Source organism: Lagenorhynchus albirostris, chromosome 5 (assembly GCF_949774975.1).
Source record: "Lagenorhynchus albirostris chromosome 5, mLagAlb1.1, whole genome shotgun sequence".
NCBI classification, from domain to species: Eukaryota; Metazoa; Chordata; class Mammalia; order Artiodactyla; family Delphinidae; genus Lagenorhynchus; species Lagenorhynchus albirostris.
The window spans coordinates 35,403,400-35,409,776 of NC_083099.1; the positions used below are offsets into that span (position 1 = coordinate 35,403,400).

General features: G+C 42.4%; 2 non-coding genes across 2 annotated transcripts; one reads left to right on the forward strand and one right to left on the reverse strand.

Annotated features, from left to right (window-relative positions):
* Window positions 1-473: 473 nt before the first annotated feature.
* On the reverse strand, window positions 474-545 carry TRNAA-UGC (transfer RNA alanine (anticodon UGC)). The gene has a single exon. It is a non-coding gene; the product is annotated as a tRNA-Ala (tRNA).
* A 716-nt stretch (window positions 546-1,261) lies between these two features.
* On the forward strand, window positions 1,262-1,334 carry TRNAF-GAA (transfer RNA phenylalanine (anticodon GAA)). Its single transcript has one exon. It is a non-coding gene; the product is annotated as a tRNA-Phe (tRNA).
* The last annotated feature ends 5,043 nt before the right edge of the window (window positions 1,335-6,377 follow it).

Sequence of the window (6,377 nt, forward strand, 5' to 3'; positions counted from 1 at the left end):
CACGTATGTAATAAAGGTTCATGAATGTGTCTAAGGCATTCAGTTTGCATTCCAAAGTGTTTTTCCAGAGGTGCTTGGAATCCCGCTCACAGCACCCTAATTTTTCCCATGGCTAGTATCTTTAGGATTAGTTATTCTGGCTAAAGAAAGTGCACACAGGTTTCTTTCTTTTTATTTTTTTCCCTGGCTTACTTTGGATCTTCCTTCTCTTAAGTAGTATCATAAAATGGTAGTCTAGGTGAAAAAGCTGGTTAAATTGGTGACATTAGTGGATGTGGAATAAGCCTTTTTTTTTTTCCTTCTTCTTCTCTTGTTTATTCCTTCTGCAGTTGCACCAATCATGTTTGCTTTCCATGTAAGCAAGGGAAAAAAAAGTAGTGAAAAGTGGAAAAGTAGGAGAGCATATTCCACAGGACTGAAGGAAGGTATGGGTATAAAATACCTTGGAGATGAGAAAAAAGATAAAATCCTCATGGAGGTGCCGGGGATTGAACCCGGGGCCTCATACATGCAAAGCATGGGCTCTACCACTGAGCTACACCCCCAAGTGACAATTGCCTCTTTTTTCGGTATGTTAGGAAATATACCTATTTTCTGTATTCTTTGGCAAAGCTACTTCCTTTTGTCAGAAAATTTATTCTGTTAACTCCATTATTTCTACAATTTTTAAATTAGACTATTTTTGGTGGATGGCTATGCTCAAGGATAGTAAATTCTAAACCCAAATTGTTACCATTCCTGCTCTTAGTTTCTTCTCAGCCAGGTCAGTCCTCTCCAAGACCTTCTCACCTGGACCAAAAGACTATGACAGAGTAGATGGAAGCGTACAAAACAAAGAAACCAGCTCACTTGAAATTATCACCAGGAAACAGAAAACTGATTCCACATTAACAAAAATTAATCCGTTTCTCAGAATCTTTGAATATTATTCAAGAACGAATGAAAAGAAGAGAAAAAAATAAGGGACTCTAAGAAATTAAAAAGAAAATTTTTTCTGTAATTTTCTGAGCTGTGTCAGAGGAGCAGAGAGACTTTCCAATGAATCCCCATCATTTCTCTTCAGTCTCTCTCCTCCTACCATCCCACACCACCAGGAATTGGATGCAAGCACCATACATGGAAGACATTCCTAACTTTTTGGGTGGATAAATATATTGGACAATGAGAGAGCAACATTTTTGAAGTCTGAAATGTTCTAAAAATGGATTGAAAACAATCTCAGTTTTGAAAAATGAGTGTCAGGGCAGCTTACCCCTAAGGTGCTGAAATAGCTCAGTTGGGAGAGCATTAGACTGAAGATCTAAAGGTCCCTGGTTCAATCCCGGGTTTCAGCAGGTTAAGTGTTTTAGTCAGCATCCATGAGGAGGAGCAATTCTGGTAACCCCTACCAGAAAGGTCTACCTTTGCATCCTTGAAACTTCAATCATTTTTTTGTTTTGTTTTTTCGGCCATGCCACACGGCAGTGGAAGCTGCCAGTGGAATCTTAACCACTGGACCACCAGGGAAGTCCTGAAACTCTCATCTTTGAATTTGGGTCTTGTGATTGATGTCCGATGAGCTTGGCACATGAACAAAGGAAATGTCTGGCATTCACTGCTTCTCCCATGTGTGTGCAGCGATTGCAATGTCCAATGAATTTTGATGTGCAAGATAAAGGTGAATAGTAAAATTCATTCTTATAATTAAAAAAAAAAAAAGACTGCCCTTACTGATCTCACCAGAATTCCCACATCAATTATTATATGGATGAGTAGTAGGACAGGGTTCTTACTTCTCACCATTGGCATTTTTTCCTCTCCTTACACATGGTGGGGTGAAGAATTTGCATAATAGATCCTGCAAGTTATTCTAAACAAGGTTGCCCATTTTAGCAAAGGAAAGATGTGTTTGGCTTGGAGATGCTTGTGATAGGCCTGAATAATGGCATCCAAAAGATGTCTACACATTAATTCCCAGAACTGTGAATATGTTACCTTATATGGCAGGTGTGATTAAGTTAAGGACATTGAGATATGGAGATTATCCTGGATTATCCTGGTGGGCCCTGTATAATCATCAGGATCTTTATAAGAGGCCGGTGGGAGGTCAGAGAGGAAAGATGCTACATATGGCTGGCTTTGAAGATGAAGGGAAGGACCATGAGTCAAAGAATGGAGGCAGGCTTTAGAAACTGTTAAATGCAAGGAAACAGATTCTCCTCTGAAGCCTCCAGAAGAAATGCAGCCTTGCTTTTAGACTTCTGATTTCCAGAACTACAAAATAGTAATTTTGTTTTGCTTAAAGCCACTAACTTTGCACTAATTTGCTACAGTAGCAAAAGGAAAAGAATACAATGCTCTATACCAAAGACTTTCTCCAGGTGGAACATGGAAAGTTTAGAGGACTTGACCTTGCAGAAGACGCCTGGAATGAACCATAGCATAAGTAGACGGCACTTTTTTTTAAAGAAAGATTTGGCATCATCCTCTGGACTCTGTTTCATGATCAACTAAGAACGAGATCATTTGCCATCTGGTCATGAGTTGTACCTTGCAGGTGTTTCCAAACATAGCAGCGAATTTTTTCCTTAGAACATACTTGAAAAGTTCCCATTTTTCTCTTGTGTCATTCCTTCCATTGTTTTTGTTGTCTGTTCCCTAAATCTTTTATTTACATTTTTACATATTTATATAATAGTACTTAAAACTACCATGTATCACAAGCCTTCTGTGATCAGGCATGGCCAAAGCATTCACATGCATTCATTCATTTAATCTCCACAATAACCTTTGGAAGTATTTACTGCAACTATACCCATTTTACACATGAGGAAACCGAGGCATGGAGAGAATAAGAAACTTTCCCAAAGTGACACAGCTTTACAGTGAGCCATGGTTCAAAACCAGGTCATGAGCCTAACTGCTCATAACAATGAACTTCCTCAGGGCCAAGACCCAGTGTTATTCTTGTTTTTACCTCCCTGACTCCCACCCTGCCATGCCTAGCCCATTTATTGAGCTCCTGTTATTGCTAGCACTGTGGTAAACACTTCCACATATATGACTTCACATCATCTCTACTAGAACCTCAAGCGTCTTGTCCAAGGCCCTACAAATACTAAAGTGGAAGAACTTTCCAAACGACTATGCTGAGTTACAGACCTGAGAGCACTGGAGTTGGGACCAAAAGCCTGATTGGAGCCTTAGCTCTTCCACTTACTACCAGCGGTGCAACTTGTGCCACTCTCTTCATCATTTGGGTATCTGTTACTTCACCTCTAAAATGGGGGTGATGAAACCTACCCTGCAGGCATTTTAAGCTCCTCCTGGGTGGGGCTGATGGCACATCATAGCTGGGAGACAGAGCTGGCTCCCCAAAAGGCAGCAGCAGGTGCCTGAGGCTGGCTGATGGAGCAGAGCGCTGGAGGGCACTCAACCCTTTCCCCAGTGAAGCTCAGCTCTGGTCCTCCTTCCTTGCCTTCTCCAAAAGGAGCCACCATCCAGCTGGAGATGTTAGAGATTACTTCCTCCCTGGGAGCAGTGCCGCGTCACCTGCCCCAACTCTCATACCATTCATTCACTAGGTGCAAATGCTGTTTCTCCCCCCCCCGCCCCCAACCCCTCAGTCAGGGTCTTGTGGCCACAGGCATTGGCAGCAGCTTACAGAGCCTCACTGTCACATGGGGATGGGAGGAAGAGGCTAATGCCCTACCTGACCCTTTCCTTCACCATGGTTCCAAACACCTTTCCAGGCACTGAAGAAAATTTGAAGACAAAAGGGCTACGGGAACTTTATGCTTGAGATGAGAGAGAGGGTCCCAGTGCCTGGGAAATAGACATACCACCAGTTTCTACTACTTCTGCAACCCAAGGATAAGGAAGAAAGGAAGCAGCCCAGAGCAAATTCCAACCTCAACTCCAAGAACTAGGAAAGATTTTCAGCCACCTCACAAATTATTTAAAACATAATTCAGGAGAGACTGGCCAAGATGACAGAGTGGAAACAACTTGAGCTCACCTCCTCTCATGGGCACACCAAAATCACAATTATCTGCAGAACAACCATGAAATGATGAAAACAAACAGAACTTACCAGAAAAGATCTTCTACAGCAAAACACAAGGAAGGAACCACAAGGATGTGGGTAGCAGGCACAGACTCACAGTACAGTCAAGTCCCGTACCCCCAGGCACCAAATTAGCACCAGCACCTGGCCCCGCCCAGCAGCCTGTGGGCACAGGTGCTGGGACCCCTCAGGCTGAGCAACCCCCAGTCACCAGCAGACAGCCTGCCTACAGACTTCCTCAGCCTACAGCCACCTCTAAGCACGGCGCTGCCCACCCTGGGAAATCTTCAAGTACACTTGGATTTGGACTCATGAGCTCAAAGTAGCTCTGCAGTTTTCAGAGGCAACTGTAGCTCTCTGGACCCTGGTTTTCACATCTGTGAAATAAAAGTGTTGGATGAGGTGATCTGTCTGGACATCGGCAGCTGTGAAATGCCACGTTCCCTGATGATCTCTGTGACCAGTATGCTCTGACAGCAAAGGACATCAAGAAGATCCCATTATTATGCTGAAAAAAAAAAAAGATTATTTTGTCTGAAGTTGTCTCTAAATTCTGTTTTGGAAATAGGCAGGGTGTGCATTTTTATAGGAATTGGTATAAAAAGCACTTGCCAAAGTCACACTCTTGGTTATTGGAAGAATTGAGGGGAGGCCCTCAGTCTCCAGACCCCAAAGCCGGAATGCGGGCCATTTCTACAAGGACGGAAAGAGGTGGCGAAAGGGCAGGCTCTGCTTCTGTAAAAGTCCTTTGGAGCTTGCTGACTGTTTCAGTTTCAGCCACACTCAGAGGTGCGCTCTTGCTGCTGCTCCCATTTTCCGCATGAAAGTTGCTAGGGCTCTTTCAGACTTTCCTTCTGAATTATTACAACACGGTTTTAGGATTATTCCTATTTCACCTGGAGGCTTTCCTTTGAATGTACAGTGTGTGTGCACACATCTGTTTACAGTTTGCTGAAATCTCAAGTGTGATTCCATAACATCTCAGTTACTTTTTCCATGGGGGATGGATGTCTCCCTCATTTTAAGCCTAAGTCAGGGCTGCCCAAGGCTTTTTGCATCAGGGCACTCATAAAAATAGTATTTGCACAGTGGATGGGGCTACTTCAGATCCTGAGGTGCCTGTCTGGAGACTCCAGCCTTTACGTACCCCGTCCCAGCCCAGCATCCCTGAGGACTGAGGGCATGACAAGGCCCACATGTTTTCTCTAACATTTTGTTATAAAAAGTTTCAGACATAAATAAAAGTTAAGAGAATTATATAGAGGATACCCATGTACCCACCACCTAAATTCTACCACTAAGATTTTACTTTACTTGCCCTATTACATTTGTATTCATCTATCCACCATTTATCCAGCCATCATATTTTGTGATGTAATGCAATGTAAGTTGCAGATGCCAGCATCCTTCACCCTAAACTTTTCAGCACACATAGTACTAGTAACTAGAGCTTCAATATTTATTTTTTTAAGATGAAGCTTATGTACTGTGAGATGCACTAATCATTTTTTAACCATTTTTTAAAAATTGAATTATACTTAATATACAATGTTGTGTTAGTTTCAGGTATACAGAAAAGAGATTCAGTTATACATATATGTGTGTATACATATTCTTTTTCAGATTCTTTTCCATTATTACAAGATATTGAGTATATTCCCTGTGCTATGTAGTAGGTCCTTGTTGTTTATCTATTTTATATATAGTAGTGTGTATATGCAAACCCCAAACTTCTAATTTATCCTTCCCCCTGGTCCCCATTTTCCCCTGGGTAACCATAAATTTGTTTTCTGTGTCTGTGATGAAATGCACTAATCTTAAGTGGCAAACCCATACACTCGTGTAACCCAAACCTCTATCAAGATAAAAAGCATTGCATCACCCAGGAAGTTCCCTACTGCACTTTCCAGTCCATTCCCATGCCCACCACCCCACCTCACCCCTACAGGTCAGTTTTGGATGTTCTAGAGCTTCATGTAAATGGAACAATACAATATGTTCTCTCTCAGCCCAGCTTTCACTCAGTGTGTTTTTGACATTCATACATGTGGTTGCATGGAATCTGTAATCCCCTTTTACTAACAAGTAAACCACACTACATAAATGCACCATTGTTTGTTTAACTGTTCCTCTGTTGATGGACCCTGGACTGCTCCACTTTTCCATTCTCTCTCATGATATCTACCTCTCTGATACATTTCATGCTCCAGCACATCCATTCCTGGAAGACTGTCTGACAAGAGTGCTCTGGTATATCAAGCCCAGTTTGCCCACTGGCTTGGGCTGGGGTTTAGTTTCTCCAGGAGCAGTTTGCACACTGGTGAGCCATGCA